General features: G+C 37.5%; 1 protein-coding gene across 7 annotated transcripts in view; it reads left to right on the top strand.

The window, feature by feature from the left end:
• The window catches only part of MGAT4C (MGAT4 family member C), an 879,465-nt gene that overhangs the window by 672,464 nt on the left and 186,014 nt on the right, over positions 1-20,987 (top strand). The window contains exon 2 of one of the 7 annotated variants that reach the window (XM_070788896.1): positions 17,348-20,987. This exon is cut by the window's right edge and continues 12,410 nt beyond it. The exons of 4 other annotated variants lie outside the window; for them this stretch is intronic. The gene's annotated coding sequence lies outside the window, so the exon portion shown is untranslated. Of the gene's footprint in view, positions 1-1,752 lie in introns of those variants that run through there. 2 more of the 7 variants (XM_070788895.1, XM_070788897.1) reach the window with 2 other exon arrangements.

The following is a 20,987-nucleotide window of genomic DNA, read 5'->3' as shown; positions in this document are numbered from 1 at the left end:
CTACCATCTTTTAGTTGTGAGATTCTAGGAGAGTTATTTGAGCTTTCTGATCCATAATTTTGCTAATGAAAAATGAAAATATCAAAACTTCATGGAGGTTTTTGAGCATATAATAAAATTTATACATTTTTTTTCTGTACTCTGGAATCAGAATCATTCTCACATTTTTTTTCTGCATTATCTCTTTATATAATCTCTACCATGTCATAGCTATTGTCTACATGCCAGTGGCTTCCAATATATGACTTCAATCATTACATTTAATGATTACAATTGTCAAAAAGATAAATTCAGTAATCTCATGCAAAAAATAAGCAGATACCAAAGACTGTTTAACTTATTAATGACAGGATGCTAAAATCGATCCAAAGAACATATGTTAAAATAAATGTATATGTTTAAATATGTGTACATGCATGTGTATATAATATGCAATTTAATAAAATAGTTTTAGGGTCATATTTCTAAGTCAAAACTGATAATTGTCTCATAAGGGAAAAACCTATTTTTTTTTCTATTCCATTAGACAGAAATTATATTCATATATACTTAAAAACAACAACAACAACAAATCTAGAAGTTAACCTCTGCACCTACAGAGTTGGAAAATAGTCTAATTAATAGTAAGTCAAGGCCAGCACCACACTGCAAAAAAAAAACAACACAATAATCTCTTTTGTCTAAGTTTGGGATAATTTTCCTGGAACACATACACACACGCACACACACACACACACACACACACACACACACACACACATATATATGTGAAAGTGAAAGTCATTCAGTCATGTCTGACTCTTTGAGACCCCATGGACTATACAGTCCACGGAATGCTCCAGGCCAGAATACTGGAGTGGGTAGCCTTTCCCTTCTCTAGGGAGTCTTTCCAATTCAGGAATCAAACCCAGGTCTCTCGCATTGCTGGTGGATTCTTTACCAACTGAGCCACAAAGGAAGCCCAAACATATATATACATCAGATCAGATCAGATCAGTCACTCAGTCGTGCCCGACTCTTTGCGACCCCATGAATCGCAGCGCCAGGCCTCCCTGTCCATCACCAATTCCTGGAGTTCACTCAGACTCACGTCCATCGAGTCAGTGATGCCATCCAGCCATCTCATCCTCTGTCGTCCCCTTCTCTTGCCCCCAATCCCTCCCAGCATCAGAGTCTTTTCCAGTGAGTCAACTCTTCGCATGAGGTGGCCAAAGTACTGGAGTTTCAGCTTTAGCATCATTCCTTCCAAAGAAATCCTAGGGCTGATCTCCTTCAGCCTTCTTCACAGTCCAACTCTCACATCCATACCTGACCACAGGAAAAACCATATATACACACACACACATATATATGTACATATATATATATATATATATAATTTTCTATTATATGACATTATATATATTTATATATATATATTTTTTTCATTGGCAGATATGTTTTATTTTAGGCAAAGCAAGCACTTTACAGTTCTTTCATTTAGCAGCTCCCTCTATTATCTTACCAGGGAAGGCAATGGCACCCCACTCCGGCACTCCTGCCTGGAAAACCCCATGGACAGAGGAGCCTGGTAGGCTGCAGTCCATGGGGTCGCTGAGGGTCGGACACGACCGAGCGACATCCACTCTCACCCTTCACCCTCATGCACTGGAGAAGGAAATATATATATATAAAAATATATATATATATAAAATATATATAATATATATTATATATATATAATATATATTATATATAATATTATTATAATATATATATAATTATATATATATAAAAATATATATATATATTTTAACCAAGTTGGCATTTCCAGTTGGATCAAGTAGTGTCATCAAGCACTACAGATCCTTCGATTATTCTTTTTCCTTTGTATCCACATACTGCCACCATCATGTTCTGTTTTCAGTGCTTAAGCCATATTATAAACAATCACATTTTGCACTTTTTTATTCCTGCCTCCTTTGGGCTTCCCTGATGGTTCAAGTGGTAAAGAACCCTCATGCAATGCAGGAGATGCAGGAGATAGAAGTTTGACCCCTGAATCAGAAAGAAAGATCCCCTGGAGGTAGAAATGTTGACCCACTCCAGTATTCTTGCCTGGAAAATCCCATGGGTAGAGGAACTGGGTGGGCAACTCCATGGAGTTGCAAAGAGTTGGACACAACTTAGTGACTAAACAACAACTATGATACCATTATCTTTTGCCTATATCACCTCTGGGTCTGCTTAACTGGTTGCCATTGCCTTCAACCTTAACTCCTTACCATCCACTTTCCATACACATGCTACTAAACCACCCTGTTGCTATCCATTATGCTTAGATACAAAATCCCTACTCCTGTCTACAAGGTTTCGTGACCTGGCTCTGAACTAACTCACCAAGTTCACCTCATACTGCTCTCGGCTACACACTTACTGCCCTTCCATTACTTTGATTTTTCTATTTCTGAATTCTCCAAGATCTCCCGCACCTTGACAATAGTTCATCCCTCTTCCCATGATGGACTTCCCTGGTAGCTCAGACGGTAAAGCGTCTGCCTATAATGCGGAGGACCCGCATTCAATCCCTGGGACAAAAAGAGCCTCTGGCAGAGAAAATGGCAACCCACTCCAGTGCTCTTGCCTGGAAAATCCCATGGACAGAGGAGCCTGGTAGGCTACAGTGCAAGGGGTCACAAAGAGTCAGACACGACTGAGCGACGTCAGTTTCACTTTCACTTCCCATGATATTCATCCAAGGATCATTATTTCTTTGGATTTTTGTGGACTATCACCTCCTACTAGAGGCCTTCCCACTAGACCGCTCCATCTACATTAGCACTCTCCCAGGAATTCCATGATGGTCCAGTGGCTAAGACTCTGGGTCCCCAACACAGGGCTCTGTGATCCTTGGTCAGGGAACTAGATGCCACAACTAAGAGTTTGTATTCTGCAACTAAAGATCCTACATGCAGCAATTAAGACCCAGCACAGCCAAATGAAATAAATAGATAGATTTTAAAAAGAAAATCAACTCAACTGTATAGTTTATGATTACTCAAGTCAGTGGTTTTAAATAAGTAAATAAACACTCTCCCATTGGGCTTCCTTGGTAGCTCAATTGGTAAAGAATCTGCCTGCAATACAGGAAACCAAAGAGTTGAACACAAATGAGTGACTTTACTTCATTTTTGGTTCAATTCCTGGGTCAGGAAGATCCTCTGGAGAAGGGATAGGCTACCCACTCCTGTATTCTTGGGCTTCCCTTGTGGCTCAGCTGGTAAAGAATCCGCCTGCAATGTGGGAGACTTGGGTTTGATCCCTGGGTTGGGAAGATCTCCTGGAGAAGGGAAAGACTATCCCCTCCAGTACTCTGGCCTAGAGAACTTCATGGACTCTATAGTCAGTCCATGGGGTCCCAAAGAGTTGGACATGACTGAGCAGTCATTAGTCGGACATTACTCTCTGTCACACAATCCCACTTTATTTTATCAGAACACAGATTTTTTTTTTTTTTTTACTAATTTGTTGCATCTTCACTGGAGTATAAGCTCCAGGAGAACAGTTGTTTTATCTGTCTGATTCAGTGAAGTGTCTTTAGTGTCCAGAAATGGACTAGTCACATGGTAAAAACACCACATATATTCAGAAAGAATGAATGACACAGATGAAGTGCTAGATGAGCTAAGCTCTCAACAGAAGTGAGTTTCTTGCAGAAAATGGTTGGGTCTACTAAATACTAAATTAATTTATGTGTTTTCTCTGGTTTTCTGGCTACAGCTAAGATTGTAATTAGATCTAAATATATTGTCAGAACTAACAGGTCACTCTCTTAATTACCACTTGTAATAATAGGGCTTGGAATTTACTCAAGAAATTTTCAACATCAAATAAGTACTGCTCCATGGTAGTAAATGTTATGAATTTTGTGTGTATGGTGTGTGTGTATGTGTGTGTGTATCCCTATTACTTGCCTTATCTTTTCAACATGGTATGATTGACGTTATTCTACATCACTAAAATGTTTTTGTCTACAACATCAAATGTCTTCTTAAAGACATGATTATGTTTCTTAAAGACACATGATTATGCTCATGTAAAAAGTGAATGCTCACAGTGAGAACAGAGCTTATTGAGTATTTTGACTTTTAAGCAACAATTTTCGAGATAACGGTCTTTGTGATTTTTTATGTTTATTTTTATTGAGGTATAGCTGATTTACAATGTTGTGTTAGTTTCAGGTGTACAGCAAAGTGATTAAGTTTGTATATGTGTATATATACTCTTTTCCGGATCATTTTCAATTATAAATTATTACAGGATATTGAATATAGTTCCCTGTGCTATGCAGTAGTCCCCTGTTGTTTATCTATTTTATATACAGTACTGTGTATTTGTTAATTCCAAACTCCTAATTTATCCTCTCCACCACTTTCCTTTTGGTAACTGTAAGTTTGTTTTTTTGTGTGTGTGAGTCTGCTTCTGATTTGTAAGTAATTTCATTTGTAGCTTTTTTTTGCATTTTACATATAAGTAATATATGATATTTTTCTCTGACTTACTTCACTTAGTATGATAATCTCTAGATCCATCCCTGTTGCTACAAATGGTATTATTTCATTCTTTATATGGGTGAGTAAAATTCCATGGTGTATATATGAGTGCATGTGTGTGTGTGTGTGTGTGTGTCCTTTTTATCCAATCATTTGCTAATGAACACTTAGGTTGCTTCCTTGTATCTTTTTGACTTCTAACTGAACACATGAGATGGAAAGTAAACTAACTTTTCAGAGGATTCAATACTGTGTCTGTTTTGCAGTTTTTAGGATTATACTTCAATGATTTACTTCATGGACAATTTATTAAGTGCGTTTATATATTTGTCTAGTGTGTGTGTGCTGATATATTAGTTTTACAGTAGATTTTTTTTTCTACTGAGTTGATTATCAGTGAATTCAAGAGATTCCCTCCAAAAGTAGGAGACCTAGAAGTCAAGTACTTGTTGGATTTACAGCTATTTGTATTGAGAGAGGACAATTTCATTTTTTTAATATATTTTTTGGTTTTAATGTCAGGGAGGCTGTGACCCTATGGCTTTCTCCACATTTAGGGGCATGCAAGGACAAAGAGTGTTAGCTCTACAACCAGTGGTGCAGATTAGAATTGGTGGAGGAGAAACATAACAGTTTGTACTGTCAGAATCAGGGGATAGTATCTTTCAGTTCAGTTCAGTTCAGTCACTCAGTCGTGTCTGACTCTTTGCAACCCCATGAATCACAACACGCCAGGCCTCCCTGTCCATCACCATCTCCTGGAGTTCACTCAAACTCACCTTTAGCAGAATTGAAAAGTGATGTAATCTGGATTGGACACATTAGCAAAACCCTAAAGGACCCATGGGAGTAATGGGAAAGTCAGTTCTACATACTACTCTCTTTTAATTTCTTAAAAAACACACTGGGACCTTATATGTATGTATATGTGTTGATGAAAATGTATATGTCAGCATAGATTTTCAACTCAAATTATATACTCACATGTTTCCTGGCATTACAACAGTGCCTGGTATTTAATGGCCACTCATTAAATCCCTGGAGCTTCCCAGGAGGCTCAGTGGGTAACATATCTGGCTGCAATGCAGGAAACACAGGAGGCATGGGTTCAATCCCTGGGTTGGGAAGATCCCCTGAAGGAGGGTATGGCCCTCTACTCCAATATTCTTGCCTGAAGAACCCCATGGACAGAGGGCCCTGGTGGGCTATGGTGGTGGGATCACAAAGTGTTGGCCCAATTGAAGCAACCGAGTATACACACACACACTAAATCCCTAAATATTTCTTGAATGCATGCTATATGAGTAAGAGATGGATTTTTTTCTAAACAGACTAGCCCTGTGAGATCTACCATGACAGAATAGGAAACTATGTAAAAACCGAGAAATATAATAAGCATTGTAGGGTAAATCTTCCAGGGAAAGCAACAAGGAATTAAAAAAAAAAAAAAAAAAAAAAAAAACACCCTTTATCACCTGGCAAAAGGTGGAGAGGCTGAGGGTAGAGAGGTAGTTCAAGAGAGTTTTCAGGAAGGTCAAGCCTGAGGTCAGTGTTAGCAGGGCTGCTGAACCTGGCAAGTGTGAACCTCGTGGTAGATGTGAGCCTGGGAAAATGGCATAGGGCTGGGAGGTCTGGCCATAGGACCTGGAAATTTCATGCAGGAATTTGAGGGGATGAAGTTTATAGAACTGCCTTAGTGGCAGGAACAAGGTGAGGCTCCATTTGAGGAACCAGAGCATGAAAGCATGAGCCAGGGCTTAAGCTACAAGCCATCAGTTATGCCTACTATTGAATGAAGTGCCTGGATTATGGGAATTGGTCAATTAATCAGAAAGCAATTTGAAACAGGATATTATTAACAGCTATAACTAGGTAACACAATTTTATTTTAATAAAATACATAGAAATATTCTTTCATCAGTCTTTCATATGGTGCCAAGATATTTCCCCCCTCTGTGTGCTAGTCCATTGATTTGAATTCCATTTTATATTTCAGAGCAGAAAAGGGTTAATTTGGCAAGCCTGGATTGTTCAAAATCTGTACATTCCAAAGAAAGTTTTATCGTCATTATTGACCATGGGCTGGCTCTTGAGAGATAACCCTAAACCCTTGGAATATTGTACTTGGAGCATTTTTATATGCCTGAGGCCTTGGGCTAGTCTGTTTTAGTCCTTTAAGCACTATATGCCTGTATTACTGACCCTCAATAAAACTCTGGATACCAACTCCTGTCTGAGCTCATCACATTGGTAACATTTAGTATGTGTCCTCAAGCATCACTGATGGGTGATTGTTCCCATGTTACTGCACTGGGAGGGGACACTTGGAGATACCATCTAGTTTCTCCTAGACTTTGCCCCATGTAACTTTTCCTTTGTTGATTTTAAACTGTTTCTTTTCTCTGTAATAAATCATGACCATGAAACTGACAGCTTTTCAAAGTCCTTTGAGTCCATCTAGAGAATTATTGAGCCTTCAGGTTGTCTGGGGACCTCTGACACAACTTCTATGAGCCACACCTGAAACTGCAACTCAGATTGCAACTTGAACCCACAGTCTTAGGACTTCATGAAGCTCAGTTTCTTGATGTCTCATCGCAGAAAAAAGTCAGTGAGAGACAAAGCAATAGCTAAGAAGTGGATTTATCTGGAGAGAAATACACTCCACAGATAGGGTGGGGCCATCTCAGAAGGCTAGAGGGCCCCACATTTAGGGTGATTATTTTTTATGGGCTGGGTAATTTCATAGGTTAATGAGTGAGAGGATTATTCCAACTATTTTGAGGAAGAGGTGGAGATTTCCAGAAATTGGGCCCACATTTTTGGTTTGAATGGGCAGCCTTGAAATTATCACGCACCTGTGTGTTTCATTTAGTAAGCTAATGTATTCAAATGACCACATAATGAGGCTCAGGGTCCACTGAAAATCAAATCTTCTGCCATTTGGACCTAGTTGTTTCTAACCAGTTGTTGCCATATCCTATGATTGTGCGTGCTAAGCCGCTTCCATCGTGTCTGACTCTTTGTGACCCTATGGACTAGCCCACCAGGCTCTTCTGTCCATTGAATTCTCCAGGCAAGAATACTGGAGTGGGTAGTCACTCCCTTCTCCAGGGGATCATCCTGACCCAGGGATGGAACCCAGGTCTCCTGGACTGAGTACAGATTCTTTACCATCTGACCCACCAGGGAAGCCCATATGTTGTCTTTTGAAGGTTGTGCCCTGCCCCCTTCCCTCTTGTTTCATACCCATAAGCATTATCTATGGTTTCTGGGGTTTGTTTTTGAAGAAGAAAGGGAAATTAATGGCAGTTGAAAGCTGGGTACCAATTTTTATGAAATTTATGATTTTTTAATTAAAGGAAAAATTCATCTTGAAAAACATGTATGATGAGTGACACATTGACTTGTGGTGGGCAAGAGGGAGTTGAAAGGCAGAAATACTTCTTGAATAACAGCTAGCATTTACTAAACATGTATTATTAGGGCTTCCTAGGTGGCTCAATGGTAAAGAATCTGCCTGCTGATGCAGGAGAAGCAGGAAACATGGGTTTGATCCCTGGATAGGGAAGATCCCCTGGAGGAGGAAATGGCAACACACTCCAGTATTCTTGCCTAGAAAATCCCATGGACAGAGGAGCCTGGTGGGCTACAGTCCAAGGGGTCATAAAATAGTCGGATGTGACTGAGGACACACATATTATTTGCCAAACCTTATTGTATACACTTTATGTTTTAACTCACTTGATCTTCAGTTTTGTCATATAAGAGGTGTCTATTTGGATACAATGAGATGAATATCAGTAAGCAGGGTAATTCTATTTACCTACTTACAAACAAGAAAGAAAGTTTGAGTTTTTAACTTAGCTTACTAATAGAATATTTTCCCTAAATACTCCCTTAATTTATGGATAGTTTAAATTTTATTAGGAACTATGGTACTTCTTTATAATTTATACTTTGAGATAAAATTTGATAAAGTGAAAGTTTCTCAGTCCTGTCCAACTCTTTGTGACCGCATGGATTACACACTCTATGAAATTCTCCAGGCCAGAATCCTGGAGTAGGCAGTCTTTCCCTTCTCCAGAGGATCTTCCCAACCAAGGGATTGAACCCAGGTCTCCCACATTGAGGTTGAGCCACAAGGGAAGCCCAAGAATTTTGGAGTGGGTAGTCTATTCCTTCTCCAGCAGATCTTTCTGACCCAGGGATCTAACCGGGGTCTCCTGCATTGCAGGTGGATTCTTTACCAGCAGAACTACCAAGGAAGCCCCCAAATTTGATACTGATGTTGTAAATAACCAGAAGTCATTCATTGGGGGGAATGTTAATATAATTTGAGACCTCTGTTTAAGAATTATGATCGAAGATATCATCTCACAAGGAGTCTCCACTTTAGCTTTTTGTAGCTTTCTTTTCCAGTACAGGTTTATAATGGAAGATGCAATTTTGTGCTTTTTACTCTTCCATAGCTATGGAATACTAAATGTTACTAGACTTTGTATGAAATGTTCAGGGAAGAGGGTACTGTCTTATCTTGACACGCTTGAAATTTGTTTTAAGTCAAACCTTAAACAGCTAATTCACTTCAAAAAGCACATAAGGAATTATTTTTATTCTGGAATTTAAGTTTTGAATGTAAACTTTAGTCAATAAATGAAAACCAACTATTTCTATTTTGACTGATCTTGAAAGGATATATCCACGATACATTTGTCTCCTTTAATAGTATAATTTAAAAATTGGAATTTGAGGAAATACCAAATTTTCAGAAAAAATCCAATTAAATCTTTTAAAGTGAAGTGTTAATCATTCAGTCATGTCCAACTCCTTGTGACCCCATGGGCTTAGCTCGCCAAGTTCCTCTGTCTATGGTATTCTCAAGGCAAGAATACTGGCATGGTTAGCCATTCCCTTCTCCAGGTGATAATTAAATCTATAAGTGTCAATAATTTAATATTAACTATTACCATGCTACTATTATTTCTTTGGTATGTTAAAACACTTTAAAATATAAGCATTTTTATATTAATGTGAAAGCTTGAAAATATCTCTCACATTGTATTTAGCATCAAGAACTCATTTTTTATTTTTTCTAACATACAAGAAAACTTACATTAAGCATGAGAAATAAGAACTTAAAATATCATGTATTATAGACCCTCCCACTGATAAATCATATCACAGCTATACTTCTATTTTCCTTTCTATAATTGCTCATAAAATAAGAAGGGGGGCTCAGCAGTGCTTGAGGAGAGATATAAAAATTGAACATTAATTTTATTCAGATGAGATGATTTGTATGCAAGCTGATCAGGCTACAAGTTTATCTCATTACAAGCTCAAGGCTGTAAGCATTTCATCATTTCTTGGGTGCCATTAACTTTAATAATATGACTGCCTGCATTGTGTGTTAAAATGTGTGGCTGTTCTGCGATTCTGTATGATGATGAAGTGTTTGTGAATATTTATTACTTCAGTCTTTAGTGCTCTCAACTTTATACTAAATACCAAAGTTAATTGCCTGTACTGCTCTAATTGCATTGTTTAGAGAATACCATCCTTTTCCTCTTCAGTTGCAGAGATATTAGTAATATGCAGATTTTTGAAGTGCTATAATTTGCACCCCAAAATGAAGCACAGTAGGTCCACTTAGTCTCCGGCAGAGTCAATTAACTCCTTGCCCTTTTCTCTGGTAATGCAAGTTCTGCTGATTTGAAGCAGTTACTGGGATGCTGATTTGCATATACAATTTGTTTTAAGAAATTTTGATAAGAGCACAAATTTTTTAGTTCCAAAAAAGGTGTGTTTGCAAGAAGCCTTTAAAAAACATACTGTTTAATTAGCATTCACTCTATCATTCTCTTCCAAATTGGTAGTTCATATGAAATGCTTCAAAATGCATTTTATTGTCATTATTTACTGTTTTTTTTTTTTTGCCTTGGTTCTTCAAATGTTTCTCTTCCTTTTTTGCTCTCACTGGAACCCAGTAACTATTCTGTTTAGAAATAAAACTCTGAAATCCAGAGATATGAGATTTAGCCTTTAATTTTGTTTCTTAAGTCTTGTCATACAGACACCACTTTAGTTTTGTATTTGTGCTTCTACATAGTCCAAATAAAGAGTACCCCACCTATATGTTACAATCCATGCTTCTTTCTCCCTACATCACTAATTTCAGTGTAGTCACATGGAATGGTACTAGTAGTTTAAACCTTTAGGTATAAACAACTTCACTCAATATAATCTGCATCTTTTCCCCTTTTCTGTGACTCACTGTGGTTTAGCAATTTCTCTAACTTTGAAGGAGAGGCAAAGTTAAATTTCCTTATGCAAATATCTTTAATGACACACTCAAAAGAGATTTATACTCAATCCAGGTACATGCAATTTAGGCAGAAAGCATTATTCTAAACAATAGGAAAATTGTAGTTTTTTTTTTTTTTTGTATATTGCTGCTATCTTGCCTCTTCTCTTCACCATCACCTCATCGAGCCTCAGACCCCTCAGTATTTAGACCCACCTTTCTCTGGATCCAAGATAACACATATGCACTTCAAGTTGAAAACAAATAAACAAAAATTACAGCAGCATACACACACAGTTCATAATTTCCATAAAGATAAAGAATCCACCCCCTACAGTTCAGATGGGCCTAGGCTAAGTCAGTTTGCTGAGAGCTGTGTAGTAGATGTGTAGTAGACTTTTATAGAGTAGATAGAGTTTAAGATAAGTAAAATATGCCCAACAAGAGGGATAAAGGCAAATTGATATAAAAGTGCATGCTACAATCTGGAAAAAATAATATTAGACTATACAAAGATAGTATTAAGTAAGGTAGATTGTTGTCAAAATTAAAGGTCCTGAATCTCAGTGATAATGACTTTTAAGTTATGCTGGTAACTATTGATAAGCCACACAACTTTTACCCAATGAATAAAATGTGAGTGCAAGCTCAGTCACACAGTGTGTCTGACTCTTTGCAACCCCCTGAACTATAGCCCACCAGGCTCCTCTGTCCCAGGGATCAAACCCATGTCTCTGGCAGCTCCTGCATTGGCAGGTGGAAACTTTACCACTGAGCCGCCTAGGAAGCTCCCAATGAATAAAATAATACTGTGGAATTCATGGGAAAGAAAGTTTTTAAGGAACTGGAAATGTTTACAAATAATCCATGCTTTATATTAATGTAAAAGCTTAAAATTGTCTCTCACACAGTATTAATAGTTGGCATCAAGGATTCAGTCTTTATTTTTTCTGATATAAACTACAACATGCATTGAAAACCAGAAATAAGAATTTAAAATATTATGTATGCTAGAATGAGAAGATTGTACAGCTTGCCATTTCTTTTTTTTTAATTTAAATGTGTTTATTTTAATTAGAAGCTAATTACTTTACAATATTGTATTGGTTTTGCCATACATCAACATGAATCCACCACGGGTGTTTACATGTTCCCATCCTGAACCCCCCTCCCACCTCCCTCCTCATACCATCCCTCTGGGTCATCCCAGTGCACCAGCCCCAAGCTTCCTGTATCCTGCATCGAACCTAGACTGGCGATTCGTTTATTATATGATATTATACATGTTTCAATGCCATTCTCCCAAATCATCCCCCCCCCATCTCCCACAGAGTCCAAAAACTGTTCTATACATCTGTGTCTCTTTTGCTGTCTCGCATACAGAGTTATCATTACCATCTTTCTAAATTTCATATATATGCATTAATATACTGTATTGGTGTTCTTCTTTCTGGCTTACTTCACTCTGTATAATCAACTCTAGTTTCATCCACCTCATTAGAACTGATTCAAATGTATTCTTTTTAATGGCTGAGTAATACTCCATTGTGTGTATGTATCACAGCTTTCGTATCCATTCATCTGCTGATGGACATCTAGGTTGTTTCCATGATTTAAATAGAGTAAAAGAACATGGAGCAGAAGTCAGAAAATAATATTCTACTTAAAATACTTTAAAAATAACTTCAAAAAATAAATTATAGGTATAACTTCTAATTATAAGTACATAAGAGTGAGTGTGAAGTGAGGTGTAGAAATCAGGAAGACTCATGTGAAAACAACAACAAAAAAAAAACTGTATCTTCCCCAGAGAATAGAGTACACATTCTCTAGATAATTGAACAAATTAATATACATTAAAGTGAAAAATAAGATAGAACAGATGGATTCCTTGAAGCAAGTGTGGATATTCATTTTACCTGTGGTCTTCTATACAGAATAACCTGTAGTCACAAGTAAGTAGAGTACACATCAATATCAAGGCTTCCCTGATAGCTCAGTTGGTAAATCTGCCTGCAATGCAGGAGACCCTGGTTGGATTCCTGGGTCTGAGGGATCTGCTAGGGAAGGGATAGGCTACCTACTCCCAATATTCTTGGGCTTCCCTTGTGGCTCAGTGGTGAAGGAAATGGCAACCCACCCCAGTGTTCTTGCCTGTAGAATCCCATAGACGGAGGGGCCTGGTGGGCTACAGTCTATGGGGTTGCAAAGAGTCGGGGACGACTAAGCAACTAACACACACACACACACACACACACACACACACACTTGTGGCTCAGCTGGTAAAGAATCCACCTGCAATGTGGGAGGTTCAATCAATGAGTTGGGAAGATCCCCTGGAGAAGAGAAAGACTATCCACTCCAGTATTCTGGCCTGGAGAATTCTATGGACTGTATAGTCCATGGGGTCGCAAAGAGTTAGACAAAACTGAGCAAATTTTTCACTTTCACTTCCAGTAGAACAATTGGATTGTGAACTGGACATGGAACAACAGACTGGTTCCAAATAGGAAATGGAGTACGTCAAGGCTGTATATTCTCACCCTGCTTATTTAACTTATATGTAGGGTACATCATGAGAAACACTGGACTGGAAAAAACACAAGCTGGAATCAAGATTGCCAGGAGAAATATCAATAACCTCAGATATGCAGATGACACCACCCTTATGGCAGAAAGTGAAGACGAACTAAAAAGCCTCTTGATGAAAGTGAAAGAGGAGAGTGAAAAAGTTGGCTTAAAGCTCCACATTCAGAAAACGAAGATCATGGCATCTGGTCCCATCACTTCATGGGAAATAGATGGGGAAACAGTGGAAACAGTGTCAGACTTTATTTTTGGGGACTCCATAATCACTGCAGATGGTGACCGCAGCCATGAAATTAAAAGATGCTTACTCCTTGGAAGGAAAGTTATGACCAACCTAGATAGCATATTGAAAAGCAGAGACATTACTTTGCCAACAAAATTCCGTCTAGTCAAGGCTATGGTTTTTCCTGTGGTCATGTATGGATGTGAGAGTTGGACTGTGAAGAAGGCTGAGCACCGAAGAATTGATGCTTTTGAACTGTGGTGTTGGAGAAGACTCTTGAGAGTCCCTTGGACTGCAAGGAGATCCAACCAGTCCATTCTGGAGGAGATCAGCCCTGGGATTTCTTTGGAGGGAATGATGCTGAAGCTGAAACTCCAGTACTTTGGCCACCTCATGCGAAGAGTTGACTCATTGGAAAAGACTCTGATGCTGGGAGGGATTGGGGGCAGGAGGAGAAGGGGACGACAGAGGATGAGATGGCTGGATGGCATCACTGACTGGATGGACGTGAGTCTGAGTAAACTCCGGGAGTTTGTGATGGACAGGGAGGCCTGGAATGCTGCGATTCATGGGGTTTCAAAGAGTCAGACACGACTGAGCAACTGAACTGAACTGATGATTGGCTGGTAGGAGAACGCATAGATAACTGTCTCAGGTGTTCAGATCATAGGAATAGGATAATTATTATTCAGATATTACCAACCTGTTGAAATTTGAATATATTCTTCAATTTCTGATCAGAAGGAATATCTATAACATATTTCTCATGTCTCAAAGAATTGGTGTGGACTTTTTTTATTAATAATTATAATGAAATTTTTTATTAGCTAAAAACATTTTTCATGTAAACACTTTTTCATGCCCCACCTAATAGTACAAGCCTATTCTTGAGGCTATGGCTGGCAGTGTGCTGTGACAGCTCTCCCCTGGGATCTAATATTGGATGGGATTTCTTTATTATAGTGAAAGGTACTTACTGAAATTTATTTTTCTCCTGTCTCTTGCTGTTTTTCTCTTTAACATATTCATTAATGAGATTCTATTTTTTAATATATTGTTAATTTTTATTTCTTTGTGTACCAGAGTTTTTATGTGATCAAGTAAAAACAGGTAATGTAGATAAATTACTACCAAACTCTGAATCTTACTTCACTAATTTTCTGTAATTATTAGATCATTGTAAAATGTAAACATATTTAATTTCCTGACAATAACAATCCATTATGAAATGAAAACATCTATAGGAAGCACCTTCTGGACACATGATTATCTCGGGAACATGGATGTTTTCACAACATTAAAATATAATTAGGTGTAGCTTTGGCCAAATTTAGAAGGGCTGGAAAATCTACTCCTCGTAATTAGTGTCTAAGTGTTGGTAATTATGTTGTTTAGTTTTGTGCACAACCCAATTTATTTATTTATTTTTTTGCGCCAGGGCCCATGCCAATTATACTTTGGCCACAACTGTCAAGGCTATCAACAAATTAAACACTGATTGCCAGGGTTGCTTGATAATGGTCTCCTACCAATTTATGTAAAGTAACTAGGTTCTTAAACTAGAAAAATCAAGTCTGCATTGAATGTTGGATCTCTCACATCATTTGTAATTAAACACTAATGGCTAGCCAGGCCAGAATTTCATTCAGAAGCTAGAAGTGAGTATCCACATATTATAGATATATATTCTTTATAATGTTTAAAATATTTAGAAACTATTTAAATGTTGTTGTAGGGCCTGACAGAGAATTTAGCAAGATTTTTGCATTTAAGTAGCTTTCTGTTTCTGCAGTTGCTTATGATTTACTTTAATGTAGTAAAATAGAACCTTAAAGATTTTTCTTTCCTTTATTTTGTTTTCCTGTTAAACAGCTACATGTCACAAGCTGAAACAATGCAAAATGAAAAGCATGCATTGAAACTTTTTACAGTTTTATTGATTTTTTTCTCATTAGAAACCTCTTAAAATGAAAATAATTTAAAATCCCTAAGGACTAATTTTACAATATAACCTAAGAACATTTTTAACTTTCTTGTTACAGAGAGAACTTAGATAACTTACAACACAGGAATTAAAACATAAAATCTCTTGTAAAAACCTTCCTATAATGATAATTACTCTACTCTTGCCTATAGCATCCCATAAAGATATGTCACTGAAAATATGTTACACATTACAGTGGTGATATATAATAGCAAGATCCATGATAAAATGAATCTTCAGAGTGAAGGTATTTGGGGTTATAATTCATTGGAACAATAGCTTTTAGTGCTCTACAGTATATCACAAGAGTGGCAACTCAGTGATGAAATGCAATACATAATCTCTTTTGTCACATCCACCAATTTTTTTTCTGACCTGAAGAGTATTTTGTCTCTATTTTAATGTCATGATTCTTAGCATTGCAGCAAAAGTAGATACAAGAGTTGAACTTGAGGGTATATAACCAGCAGTGTAGTTTCAATTAGAGGAAGCTATCAGCAGTTTCACTGCATATAGGCTTCCTGGTAAAAGAAATATTTCACCTGCTGGAATAAAAGAATATTCATTAGCATGGCCTACAATGACTGTGTAAACCTGTTTAAACAGTATTGACTGTGTAAACCTGAAATGAAAAATTTGAATTCTAAGCATAACATGGACCAGATCATCAATAATATGTAAGAAAGTCTAAGGTACATGCAAGATTGTCCCTATTTACACTCCCCTGATGGTCTCACCTGGATGCCTTAGGGTACCTTAGTGACTCCCTCTTCAACTAACCCCAGAGTTGGACTTTATTATATTCTTTATTCTTGTCACTGGAATTTACTGAACACATATTATGTGCTAGGCACTCTCCTAGGGGCTGAGATCACAAAAAAGAAGTCAACATGGTTTGCATTCTGGAAAAGTCTACCATGGGAACAAGCCACCATAAATCACTTACTATCACAAGGCATCCTTGATCTATGATATTTTTTCCTTGATTTCTCCTCCCTCCTCCCCCCAATTCCTGCTGCTTTTATGTGCTAGGATCAGCAATACCTACAATATACCATAATAGGATGTTTAGTGATTAAAATTTCTGTTAAGAATACTTTCTGTTTCTTCCTTTTCTTCTTCTTCTTCTTCCATTTTTTCTATATTCTTGTACCCAGGTTTTCAGATTTTCTTTTTATTGGGTTATCTTGATTTATTCTTTGGTTCTCCTCTCTACCAAATTGATGCTGATATAATAAAACACGATAAAAATCTCAATATCAAAGGAATTCAGCTTGGAGGAAAGAGAAAGCAAAATTGGAATATGTGGAGGCATTTTCTAGCAGACTGTGGTTGGGATTACAGAAGTTAGATTTTGATGTGAAATATCTCATTTGATCACAGGTAAGTTTGACAGGAAAATGGTATTGAACCTAGTATTGAGGTCTTTCCTCCTTATATTTATCAATCCATGAAAAGAAGTATGTGTACATAGGCCTCTTGTTAAAGGAGTACAAGGAATCAAAGCTCTTTGGAAATCAAATGAGAAACTCCATCTGCAATCTCTGTCTGTCTGCTATATTAGCTTGATTGTCCTCTATGCATATGGCCTTGTTTCATACCTTCAGCATCCCCATGATTATCTTAAAGTACTCATGCTCACATCACTTGACTTCTAGGTGTAGACAGGGGATCTAATTATGAAATCCTGAACTTTAGTCTTAATTTTTCAGAGAAAATTAACCTGGCTCAGAAGTTTGTCCCTAGAAGGACTGATGATAACCAAGGGTGCAGATCATAAAGTTTGTGAGGTTTTCTTGGAATTCCTGCTTCTGCATGTGAGTATTGTTTGGATCCTAGCACAAAACCACCACCCTGAGAAAAACGGATGCTGACTCTCATAATAAAGGCAAATTCTGATAAACCTTATATTATGGGATAGTACAAAAATTCTTCAGTTTAACTCTCCTTGGTCTAAAAGTTTAGAAATAATTTCCAGATTGCAGAGGCTACTTTAACCAAGAATAAACTTAGCAGGTATATCTTGCATTTGTATTGTGCTATCTGCATGACTCAAATTGTATGCTTTTAGTTATGATATGGAGAAGGCAATGGCACCCCACCCCAGTACTCTTGCCTGGAAAATCCCATGGATGGAGGAGCCTGGTGGGCTGCAGTCCATGGGGTCATTAAGAGTTGGACACGACTGAGCAACTTCACTTTCACTTTTCACTTGCATGCATTGGATAAGGAAATGGCAACCCACTCCAGTGTTCTTGCCTGGAGAATCCCAGGGACAGGGGAGCCTGGTGGGCTGCTGTCTATGGGGTCGCGCAGAGTCGGACACGACTGAAGTGACTTAACAGCAGCAGCAGTTATGATATACTCACTGCCTCTGAAATGTAAAAGCTTTTTTTCTTTTTCTTTATGACTAAAATGTTAAGCTTGGACATTAGGAATAGTTGATAATTGGTTAAAAGTATTTTATATTTCAGCTTTGAAAAGTACAGGTCATCACAAAAAAGATTATAAAACCTTTTGTGAACTTCTAATGGAAAATGTTCAGTTTAAAGCCGGCCCTTAAAATATTAAGAGAAATTGTCAGTTATAGCTTATAATGGCCATAGTCCTTATTGTTTTACACTCAGATGCATGAAAGGGTTTATGAGGTAAAAGGCTCATAATCAGAGCCTTAAAATAAAGAAGTCTACCACTTAAATTTTCTAAAGTTTAAATTTGTATTTTATCCTCATATAAGTTATTTTGAAAAAGGATCTGAGCAGCTATTTATATGTCAAACTAAATTGGATTTATTTTTACATTATTGATAATTTTTTTTGAGAAAGCTTAAATCTGTTAATTAATTTTGCGTCTGTTCCACTGCACCCTGCATGCCTATAAGGCCTATGCTTACCAAGATTTAAGACTGAAGAAAGATCCCAGAGTGAGCAACAAAGACATCAGTGTTTAATGGATGAAGGGGGCTTCCCTGTCTGAAGGAAGATCCTGGAGCAACACCCCACTGTGTGAGGCTAACAAGGTGGCAGTTTTTGCTTGGGGAGGGCAGGGAGGTTACCAGTTATAGGGAGGACTAATGTCAGGTTGGCTCATTGGTTACCAGGGAAACCAGCAGAGGGACACACCCCTCACTGTCCCATTAGATATCATAGTGGCTAAAGTTGGACCACTCCATTCTAAAGGAGATCAGTCCTGGGTGTTCTTTGGAAGGAATGATGCTAAAGCTGAAACTCCAGTACTTCGGCCACCTCATGTGAAGAGTTGACTCATTGGAAAAGACTCTGATGCTGAGAAGGATTGGGGGCAGGAGGAAAAGGAGACAACAGAGGATGAGATGGCTGGATAGCATCACCGACTCGATGGACGTAAGTTTGAGTGAACTCCGGGAGTTGGTGATGGACAGGGAGGCCTGGCGTGCTGTGATTCATGGGGTTGCAAAGAGTCGGACATGACTGAGCGACTGGACTGAACTGAACTGAACTGAAAGTTAGACCAGGCATTAGCTGGTTCCTGGGCAAGTATGTAGCAAGATAAATACTTACGTATTTATAAGTACACACCTAGAAGAGTGTAGGTGATGCAGGCACTGGTCAAACAGGAGGTACAGAGAACAGCCATCTTGGGTGGCCTGACTATACAGTGTCTTTTCAAGTTTCATCCTTTTAAGAATTTGGTGTGCCCCTTAACTTTCGCTGCCTGCAATTAACCACCAAATCTCAAAAAGCTTATCAAAAGAACCACTTATATCTGTCTCTGGTTTAGCCTGTGGTATTTCTTGATCTGCACTTCCCTCAGTTCTGCCTCATGTGACTCCCATATTTTTAAGGGACTAACAAGCTGGCTAAAGTATATCCTTCTCATGGTGATGGTAGAAGGCGAGAGGGCATACCTAAAAGAGCAAGCGCATTCCATGTTTCAGCTTTCATCATACCTTCCACATTCCATTGATCAAAGTGGTTCATGGCTAAGATAAATATTAATGGCACAAAAGAATATCCTCCTCATTTAGAAGTTGGGGGAATTGGGAATATAGAGAGGACATGAGTATTTGCTAAATAATAACTTACCACTTCTGGATGAAAAATTAATATAAAGTATAATATGTGTGTTTGTACGAATATAGAGATTAGCCATTCCCATTCAACATTTATAATGAGCACTGACTATCGAAAGTATTTGCCAGTGGCTCCAAATAATTTCGTGAACAACATAGAACCAGAGACTGCAACTGACCTCATTTGACACTGAATGTTACTAGCAGGCACATTAAAGAACACATGTAACATTTCTTAATTATTTTTGTGATAAATGCTGTATTTAGAAAAAAAGCAATGGTAGTTAATGAGAAGTCCTAATAAACTCTAAGGAATCAAAAAAAAAAAAAACTTCCTTGAGGAAGTGACATTTAACATAACACAAAAGGAGTGAATTAATCAGGGGGAAAAAAAAAGTTAAAAAAAAAAAAAGAGTTCCAGGAAAAAGTATCATGTATGAAGGTCTTAGGGCAGGAAAAATTCCTTAAGGCCAGTGTGGAAATAGAAGGCATGGAGAGTGTTATAAAATATTAAATGATGGAGAGGTCAGAGCAAAAAGAATCTTTTGACAATGTTAAACTCTTAGAATTTATTCTAGGATCAATGAGAAACCATTAAAGGATTTTAGGCAGAGTTTGGGTGACTTAATCAGATTTGCATTTGTAAAAGGTCATAGTAGCTGCTGGATGAGGAATGGATTAGATCACACTATAAAATCTTGCAAAAAATGAGAGCAGCTGAATTTCTCACACATGACTGCTAGGATTATAAATATAAAATGCTTTGGAAAATTATTTGGCATTATTTAGTAAAGCTGAAGACATATCTCCAAAGACATACTGCTTCTACTGAAGTGTTTGAAGAAACCTCTATAATATGTATGTCAGAAGACATGTATAGAAACATTCATTAAAGTGGCATTTATAAATATTAATTCATTCTTTAATTTTTAAAAAGGAACAACTTCCAGAATTCTGACAACTTTAAAATGTATAAAGAAGTTGTATTATATTTATATACAGTGGAACATTATATAACAGTTTTGTATAACATATATGCATATCAGGAATACAATGTTTTTTGGAAAAGGTGAGTCATAGAATAATACTTACAGTATTTTTTGTATAGTTAAGCACAGGGAAAATAAACAATATATTTTAGAGCTACAGACAGATGTTTTAAGGACATGGGAATAAATATTAAAGCTGAAAGTTGGGATAATGGTAATTGCTAGGTGAAGACAAAATTGATAGGATCAGGGAGAAGCACACAGAGGTTTTCTTAAACCAGCTGATAGAGAAATGAGTAATTTAGTATTTTA

Source organism: Bos indicus, chromosome 5 (genome assembly GCF_029378745.1).
Source record: "Bos indicus isolate NIAB-ARS_2022 breed Sahiwal x Tharparkar chromosome 5, NIAB-ARS_B.indTharparkar_mat_pri_1.0, whole genome shotgun sequence".
Classification (NCBI taxonomy): domain Eukaryota; kingdom Metazoa; phylum Chordata; class Mammalia; order Artiodactyla; family Bovidae; genus Bos; species Bos indicus.
This window is presented reverse-complemented; position numbering and strand designations above follow the sequence as displayed.